Source organism: Neopelma chrysocephalum, unplaced genomic scaffold, assembly GCF_003984885.1.
Source record: "Neopelma chrysocephalum unplaced genomic scaffold, ASM398488v2 Primary Assembly neopelma1_210, whole genome shotgun sequence".
Taxonomy (NCBI): Eukaryota; Metazoa; Chordata; class Aves; order Passeriformes; family Pipridae; genus Neopelma; species Neopelma chrysocephalum.
This window is the reverse complement of record NW_020897872.1, coordinates 129379-138538: the sequence shown is the minus strand read 5'-3', so window position 1 is coordinate 138538 and position 9160 is coordinate 129379.

The window sequence follows — 9160 nt, the reverse complement described above, 5'->3', positions numbered from 1 at the left end:
ATCCAAGGTCTTTGGTCTCGGTGCAGCCTTCCAGCAGCCTCCAGTCTATGAGAAGAGGTGGGCAATTCCCATGCTGGGGATTTCCTTCCCACTGCTGGAGGAAGCTGCCTGCAGAGGACCTTCCTCAGAGCCTGGTGACAGCCAGCTGGGGCACACAGGGCACTTCCAGCTGCAGTGGGCAGGGGGTACCACTGGTGTTCTGGGGGCTCTTCCCTTGCCAGGGTAGTGGGATTGCAGCTGCTGGAATTGCCAGAGGTCCCTTCTCCCAGTTTGGTGGTGTCACTGAGACAGAGGCATCTCCTGAGGGCATTTCTGTGGCACTGGGATGGTGACATCTGGGGGAATTTCTGTGGCACTGGGATGTGGCACATCCCATCTGTGGCATTGGGATAGTGACCTCTGGAGGCATTTCTGTGGGACTGGGATGATGACATCTCCTGGGGACACTTCTGTGACACTGGGATGGTGACATTTCCTGGGGGCCTTCCCGTGGGACTGGACTAGTGGCAGCTCTTGGGAGCATTTCTGTGGGATTGAGATGGTGACATCTGGGGGTATTTCTGTGGGACTGGGATAGTGGCATCTTCTGGGGGCATTTCTGTGGCACTGGGATAGGGATCTCCTGAGGGCAATTTGTTGGCACTGGAACAGTGACGTTTCCTGGAGGCATTTCCGTGGGACTGGGAGGGTGGCATCTCCTGGGGACACTCCTGAGGGTCTGTCATAGTGACAATCTCATAAAGGATGGTGACATTTCCAGGGGGCGTTTCTGTGGGACTGGGATGGTGTCACTGAGGGGGTTTCTGTGGCACTGGGATGGTGACATTTCCTGGAGACATTTCTGTGGGACTCGAATGGTGACATCTCCTGGGGACATTTCCATGGGACTGAACTAGTGGCAGCTCCTGGGAGCACTTCTGCGGGACTGGGATGGTGCCATCCCCTGGAGGCATTTCCATAGGGTGTCTCCTGTATAAGCACCCAGCAGTGCATTCCAGGGACACTGGCCAGGACACTTAGTGACACACCAAAACTGCTTTATCACCCTTCCTCCTTGGAGCTTGGAGTTCTTGCCAAGGCTTTGAGGGGCAGAATGGGATGCCCCAGCCCTGCCTTTCTCCGAACATCAGGACTTAGTGCAGGAGGAGCTGCTTGCCAGATTGCTGCATCCCAGGGCTCCTGCACAAAGCTCCCTTTCACCTTGGAGCGCACGGAAAACATAATGGGGCAGCAATTACTGGTGCAAGCTGGGGCCTGGGAGATGGGTGGCAAGGAGCCAGTTATAGTTAATTAGGCATGTTGCTCTTGGCCAGCCTGGGATTTGCTGCTGTACAGGAATCCGTTTGCTCCAGGGGGGCTTTGTGCCTGGCTGAGCCTTGGGAGGCTGAGGGAGCCACGGCCCAGGCATGTGAGGCTCAGGGTCAAGCCAGAATTGGCCCCAAACCTCATGCTGAGCTGATCCCACGCAGATTTCAGGTCAGGCCGAACCTGCACACTTTCCCCAAAACAGAGGTGAGGAGGCATCAGCACAGGCTGCTCTCCTCTTTGGAGGGATGGGATTATGCATCCCTGTCCTAACTGGATGGTCCCTCAGGTTTCTGGTACCTCATTCCCAGCTCCTTTTGCTCCATCATAGCATGGTTTGGGTTGGAAGGGACATTAAAGATCATGTCATTCCATCCCCCTGCCATGGGCAGGGACACCTTCCACTAGCTCAGGTTGCTCCAAATCCCGTCCAACCTGGCCTTGGACACTTCCAGGGATCCAGGGGCAGCCACAGCTTCTCTGGGCAACCTGTGCCAGGGCCTCACCACCCTCGTGGACACGCACAGGCCACAGAGGTGAAGCCGAGCACTGAGGCCAGCTGGGAGAAGGTCTGACTGTGCTCCAAAGGGATGCCCAGCCCATGCCATCCCAGCTTGTCCTGCAATGTACCGGGGCTACACCAGTTCGTAGTCGGGGGGTGCTGTTCAGGGAGATCCTGAAGAAGATTCCTGCTCATGGGATGGTGTGGGAGCAGAGTGCCAGGCCCCCTCGGTCAGGGCAGGATGGGACCTGACCCCCCCAGCGCACTCCTTCAGCAGATCCTTGTCTTCTCTTGGCCAACAGTTTTGCTTGGTTGCAAAATAAAAGGAGACCTGGAACTTCTCCCACACGGAAGGACAGCCGGAGCTTAAGTTGCCACTGCCACCTCCTGCCTCTGTGGGATAAAATCAGAGCTCCTGCCCTTCCCCTCCCCACCAAACCACTCCAGTTAGTCCTTAGTTCACAAATATGTACAACTGGGGGGGATTCCCACCTGTATTGCTTTGGCTAAAACCCATGAGAGGGGAAAAACAAGACAGGGAAGGGGTGGGAAAGCCCGTCACTGCCTTTCTGTGGAAGAGCAGGAGCAGGAGGGTCCGGGCTACCAGCCCGGGGAGAGCAGCCAGACCCTGCAGCCTGCTCAGGAAATGGCCTTTTCCTTAGGCAGTTCTCCACAGCTCTAATTAAATTACAGGATTAGAGCCATCTCATTCCTCACTCATCTGGTGCCAAGTGCTTGTTCCAAGGGAGTGCCCTCCATTAGAGGTAAAACTGCCCGCGCAGCGCTCGGCTCCGGCTCGTCAGGGGAATCACTCCTTGATTGCTCTGCATTGCAGATGGGCTGTCTGGAGCGTGTCATCCCTGCTGTGGCCTCCTGCGTGTGCCTCTGATCCTCAGCTCGGAGATTTGGGGGTGGATTATCCCCTGCTTGCTGCTTGGAGCTCTGGGCAGGTCGTGGAGGGGGTCAGTGGGTGCAGAGCAGAAAACTCACAGGTTGTTCTCATCCCGAGGACCGAAGAGGACCAAGATCACAGAATCATTAGGGTTGCAAAAGCCCTCTAAGCTCATTGAGTCCAACCTTAATCCAGCACCTAAAGCATGCCCCCCCCATGCTCTATAAATATCAAGGGGTCTGCAACCGCTGGAAAAGGAGGAGACAGTGCCCAGGGATGTGACTGGGCAGGGGAGCAGGGAACAAGACTTTAGGAAGCACAACCAACCTTAAACCAAAAAAATCTATCCCTGCAGCCAGTGGAGGGGAAGCTGAAAGATGCACAATGGGGTTCTCTTCGATCTGCTTTTGTTGCTAGAAGTTCTTGTGGACAGAGGATATAAATTTCCCATCCCAGGGCAGACCTGGACAGTGCCCTCTCACTGGAGATTTGGGCAGTTCCTTAGCTCACATTTTGGCACTGGATTTTCTTCTGTTGCTTCATAGACGGGTTTCCAGGGAGACCAGGAGCTGAGGGAAAGGCTCCTCTCTTTCCACCACCCTCCTGTGAGTTATCCCCATGCTTTCAGGAGCTGGGTAACCCGCAGCTTGGTGAAGGAAGGTTCCTTTGACACGGCCCACGTGCAGAAAAGCACAAGAGAGCTGGAGAGGGACTGTGGATGAGGGCCTGGACAAGAGGGAATGGCTTCCCACTGCCAGAGGGCAGGGTTAGATGGGATACTGGGAAGAAATCCTTCCCTGGGAGTGTGGAGAGGCCCTGGCACAGGTTGCCTGGAGAAGCTGTGGCTGCCCCATCCCTGGAAGTGTCCAAGGCCAGGTTGGATGGAGCAACCTGGGCTAGTGGAAGGTGTCCCTATGGAATGAGATGTGTTTTAAGGTCCCTTCCAACCCCAAACATTCTGGAATTCTGGGATTCTAGGAAGAATGGTGTGGGGGGTGGGTTGTTATTTTTTGGTGTTTGTTTCTCCCCATCACCCACCATCATCTTGGCATCAACCAGCTCTGACAGATCCCTCCTTCCGAGCAATCAGGTGTTTCCCAAGGATGGTTGGGAAGAGCACGGTCCATCCTGGGAGGATGAAAAGCTGCAGCTTTGCCATTTCCCCTCCAGCCTCTGGACATTTCCAACAGGCACCAAAGGCCCTCATGGCAGGGGGTGGAATGGGATAAGATTTGAGGTCCCCTCAACCCAAACCATCCTGGGATTCTATGAACAAAGCTCTTTGAAACATTCCTGCAAAGTCCCACTTCCCAGTAGGCTGCTTCCTGCTGGCTGCCGTGGGAAGTCCCATTGCTGCTGCCCCTCAGGCACCTCGGGTGTGAGCCACTGGCTCTTTCTTTGTGCCAGATTTCTGTGCCCTTTGTGACACTGCATCTCCCCCTCTCCTAACTGGAATGGCCATTTTGCCTGGATCCCTGGAGCTGATGAAACTCAGGTTTCCCTTACTTGTTGTTCAGCATGAAAGCCCATGAAGGTTTTCTTGGTAGTGCTGCAGCCACAGGGTCCATGGCATGGATTAAACCTCAGCTGTCTCCCTCATTCAGTCACTTTGCTGCATAATTACTCTTGGAGAAGCCCTTTTTTTCCCTGTCTTTTCCCTTCTTGGCTGGAGGCATAGCATGTCTTGGGTTTGATATAGTGCCTTGTCTCCTGGACGAGCTCTCAATCTCTCCTGCTTTTAAATAAAACCCAAGAAAATCCTCCCTGAAAAGCCTCATCTTCCTACAAATCAGGTTTATCCCTGGAGATGGTGAAACAGCAGCTGAACACAGCCACGAGCAACTGGATCTGGCAGGACCCACCTTTGAACCAGGGTTTGGACCAGGGGCCTCCAGAGACCTTTTCAAACAAATTCCTCCTGTTTGGTGATTCCTGTCTCCTGCAGAGCCACGTTGCTCCCCTTTCTCCCCTCTTCCCTGCTCTGTTGGTCCTCAGCAATGATCCAGTGAACCCAAATCATGCTGTGATGGAGCAAAAAGAGCTGGGAATGAGGGACTATCCAGTAAGGGCAGGGATGCATAATCCCATCCCTCCAAAGAGGGCGTGGGAAAGGGCATCTCCCAACACTGCTGAGATCTCAATCCCTGTGCAGAGAGGGGAGAAAATTCAAGCTTTGGAGGCAGGACCAAATATTTACCCTGCCCATGGTCTGTCCCAGGGGATTAAGGAAGCAGAGCCGAAAGTGGAATGGGGAGAGGAGCTGTTTGCTTTGCAAACCGGACCAGCAAGTGCACATGGAATTACCTGAATGCCAGAAAATATTTAGCCATAAATCTTATTAACAGCACTCTGCAGATGTGAAGGAAGGGAAATAAAAGGAAACAAATGAGGAGAGGACGGGTTTGGAATGATAAAGGAGAAAGGAGGCGAACCCTGGCTGAGCACTCAGTTTGCAGCCAAAGGGTTTTATAGGAAGGGCTTCAGCTCCATGAGGAAATCAGCTGGAACAGGTCTGGTAGGATAGCTCTCCAAGTGAGAGCTCTTCTTGCAGAATACCAATGATTTGCATCCAAAATAAAGTGGTTTAGAAGCAGCTATTTCAGGAGCTCTGCCTGCGCTGGGGCAGGAGCGGGGAGGGGGAGGGAATACAAAACAGCACCTGCCTTGGAGAAAGGAGGGATCAGAAAGGTTGGAGGGCAGATTTTCATGCCTGCTCAGCTCTGTGTCAGAATAGCCAGGATTTGTTTTTCGTAGAATCCCAGAGTGGTTTGGATTGGAAGTGACCTCAAAGCTCATCCAGTGCAACCCCCTGCCATGGGCAGGGACACCTTCCACTAGCCCAGGTTGCTCCAAGCCCGGTCCAGCCTGGCCTTGGACACTTCCAGGGATGGGGCAGCTACAGCTGCTCTGTGCCAGGGCCTCCCCATCCTTTTCATTTGCTTCTTTTCTTGCTTTTTCTGCCCTGTCTCTGATACAGGGACAGACTGATGTCCCCATATCCCAAACCCAGCCATTGTGACCCTGGAAAATGCAACGAGGAAGGCTCTGGGAAGGGCTGGGGGTGAGGAGAAAGAGAAACCCCTCTGTTTGCAGAGGGATGCTGGGTTTCAAGCTGTCTGTGCCCATGCTGGGCTCTCCCAGCCACACTCCATGTGCTGATGCTTTGAAATCTTCCTGCTGGTGACAGGACCCAAGGGAACGGCCTGAAGTTGTGCCAGGGGAGGGTTAGGCTGGATATCAGGAAAGGGGTCTTCTTCCAGAGGGTGGTTGGGCACTGACCAGGCTCCCCAGGGCAGTGGTGCCAGAGCTCAAGGAGCTTTTGGACAATGCCCTCAGGGACAGGGTGGGAATGTTGGGGCGTCTGGGCGGGGCCAGGAGTTGGACTGGATGGTCCTGGTGGGTCCCTTCCAACTTAGCATATCCTGTGATTCTGTGGTCACCAGGAGCAATTAATGGCAAATGGAGCGAGGACAACAGGCCAGCAGGAATTCCAGCCTCACAGGAGGCTGCTCCCAGCACTTCCCTTCTACTAGGGGACTTGGCACCGGGTTTCCCGGGTGCCTGCCATGCCCTGCAGGGACGTGAGGTGCCACTGTGCTCTGCCAGCACCCAAACACACCCTGGCAGGCAGCAGCAGCACCAGCATGCCCTGGTTTGCCAGAGCCCTGTTTGCCAACCGGCTGCAGCCTTCCTTGTTAATCCTGGCAGGGGTTTGGCTGAAGGAGCTGCGCCGGACGGGCACCGTGCCACGTGCTGAGCCGGCTGTGCCAGGAGCAGCAGGTCCTGGCAGGGGCAGGGACGGTGATGCTGGCCCAGCACGGAGCATCCCCCCGTGGCAGCCTCCAAACACCCCTCCCCAGCCGTCGGAGGTGCCCTTTCCTCCCGTTTTCTCTCCCCCGGGGCGCAGGCTGGCAAGGTGAGAAATCCCGCCTCGGGAATGCTGATCCCCCGAGGAGCGTGGGAGAAGGCTTTCAGACAGCAAGGCTGTGCCCTGGGGCACGTTTCCAGCTCCTCACAATCTGCTTCCCAGGGATGCTGATCCTCAGGCTTCATTCCTGCCTGATCTCCAGGCTTGGTCCCTGCTGTTGCACCAGCAGCCCCACGCGTGTTTGTGGCACCACTGGCCAGGAATTGCAGTCCACAACTCCATCCCTCCTCTCCCCTCACCCAAACAGGAAAGAAGGGCCATGGAAAGCTGCTGCAAAGCTCCTGCTGCGCTGGAGAACTGTAAGGACACGTCCATTCATGCCAGGAGAGGGCTTGGACATGGCAGCCAGGAGTGCTTTGAACAAAGCAAGGGTTCATGCTGCCCGTTTCCTGCAGGACAGGGATCGTTCCAGGGCGCTGGAAAGCAGTGCTGCATCGAGCCCTTTGGTTCTGGTTATCAGCTGGTGACAAGGGCTGGTGGCAGGAGGAGTGCCAGCATTTCAAAGCTGTGATCCAAACCCTGCTCTGCTCTTTGTTCTGGGGCACCTACAAGGCCACACAGGGCTCATTTTCAGAGCTGGCTTAGAAGTGGCTGAAGCCTGAGGAATTTATACCTGGGAGAGCCAGATCATGGCAGTCACTGCTCCAGCTCTGGAGGAATTTGGGTGTGGGCAGCAGAGGGGGGACAGTCTGTTTTGCTCTTGATTTTTCTTTCCAGTTGTAGTGACATTTCACAGAAACATCAGCCTTTTTTTAAGTAGTGACTGCTGGAAAACAGTTCAGAAACCCTTCCTTGCCAGTGTGCTGCTTCTTTCCAAACCTTGTGCCTTCCAGATCTCCCAAAATAAACTGCTGGTGAGACCCCACCTGCAGAGCTGCCTCCAGCACAGGAAGGACATGGAGCTCTTGGAAAGAGTCCAGAGGAGGCCACGGAGATGCTCCCAGGGCTGGAGCCCCTCTGCTCTAGAGCCAGGCTGGGAGAGCTGGGGGGGTTCACCTGGAGAGGAGAAGCTTCCAGGGAGAACTTAGAGCCCTTTCCAGGGCCTAAAGGGGCTCCAGGAGAGCTGGAGAAGGACTTGGGACAAGGGATGGAGGGACAGGACACAGGGAATGGTTTCCCACTGCCAGAGGGCAGGGTTAGATGGGATATTGGGAAGGAATTCTTCCCTGGGAGGGTGGGGAGGCCCTGGCCCAGGTTGCCCAGAGAAGCTGTGGCTGTCCCATCCCTGGAAGTGTCCAAGGCCAGCTTGGAGCAATCTGGGCTGGTGGAAGGTGTCCCTGCCCATGGCAGGGGTGGGATGAGCTTTAAGGTCCCTCCCAACCCAAACCATTCTGTGACGATGATGGTTCTCTGTATTTTTCCAACCTTGAGGGCTTGGAAGTTGATTGTGCCAAGAGTCTGGGTATGAGCAAGTTCAGGGAAGCATCTTTTCAAGTGTTTTGTTGCTGCATTTCCCCTGTTTTTGTCAAGCCTGAGGGAGCTGATGTGCAGCTGCAACCAGTTGCGGTTGTTTTTAAGTTCCTCGAGGGCTGCTCCAGGCAGGCATCTTCAGGAAAGCCAGTCTGAATTGACTTCCAAATTAGAGTCATTAAAGCCAATGAAGCCTTTGCAGGGAAGAGCTCCTGGATGGATGATAACTGGGCTCAGGGGAATTGTCCCAGGGCAGCTCTCACGCTGTGCTGGGGATGAGAGGATTTAACACCCCACAAACTTCTCCCTCCTTCCCATTTGCCACGAGGCAGCAGCACGTGAACTGAGGTGTCTCCTGACACCTGGTCTCACTCAGTTTGGTCCCAGTTTGATTCAAGTTTTTAGGGATATTTAGTGTTCCCCACACCCCTGAGGCAAAGGGTTGGGAGCAAATTGGGATTTGGAGTCCTGGAAACTCTGAAGGGTCGATTTCTCTGACTCTCCAAAACCAGAGGTCAACCTTTCAATCTCAAAACTTGACACAGGACAGTGCAGAACAAGGAGAAGAAAATCCTAAATGGGCCAAGAGCTGCCAACTTCACAACAGTTGTCAAGAAACAGCGAACTGAAATATTCCCTAAGGATGGGGGAAACAGCAAACCCAAGCAGTAGTCACTGGTTTTTAACCTGGAAGTCAGACACTGCATCTCTCCTTGGGAATGTTTCTGTTCCTCTGACCAGCCCCTGACTTCTCTCAAAGTGGGTTTCAACCCCAGGCTGGAGAGAAAGGGGCTTTCCATTCCTCATCTTTCACTATTACTTTCCCTCACAAATTGTCACTGTCACCATATGTAGCAGAGACATTTCCTTGTTGCTTGTTTTCCAGCTGAGATGATTCTGTGGTTCATCCTTCTCCTCCTTCAGCTCTCCATGTTTTTAACCACACTCTCCCAAATATTGCTGTTTTCTTGGATTTGTGGTGCTGTACTTTCACTGCTGATATTTTTGGTGGGGAGGAGAGAAATGTGATAAAAGGGAAGAGGAAGGAAATGTTTCTTTTTCTGTTTCTTCTTCTAATTTTTTTTTCCTTAAAGCCAGAAATGAGAAAATGGAAAATATAAAA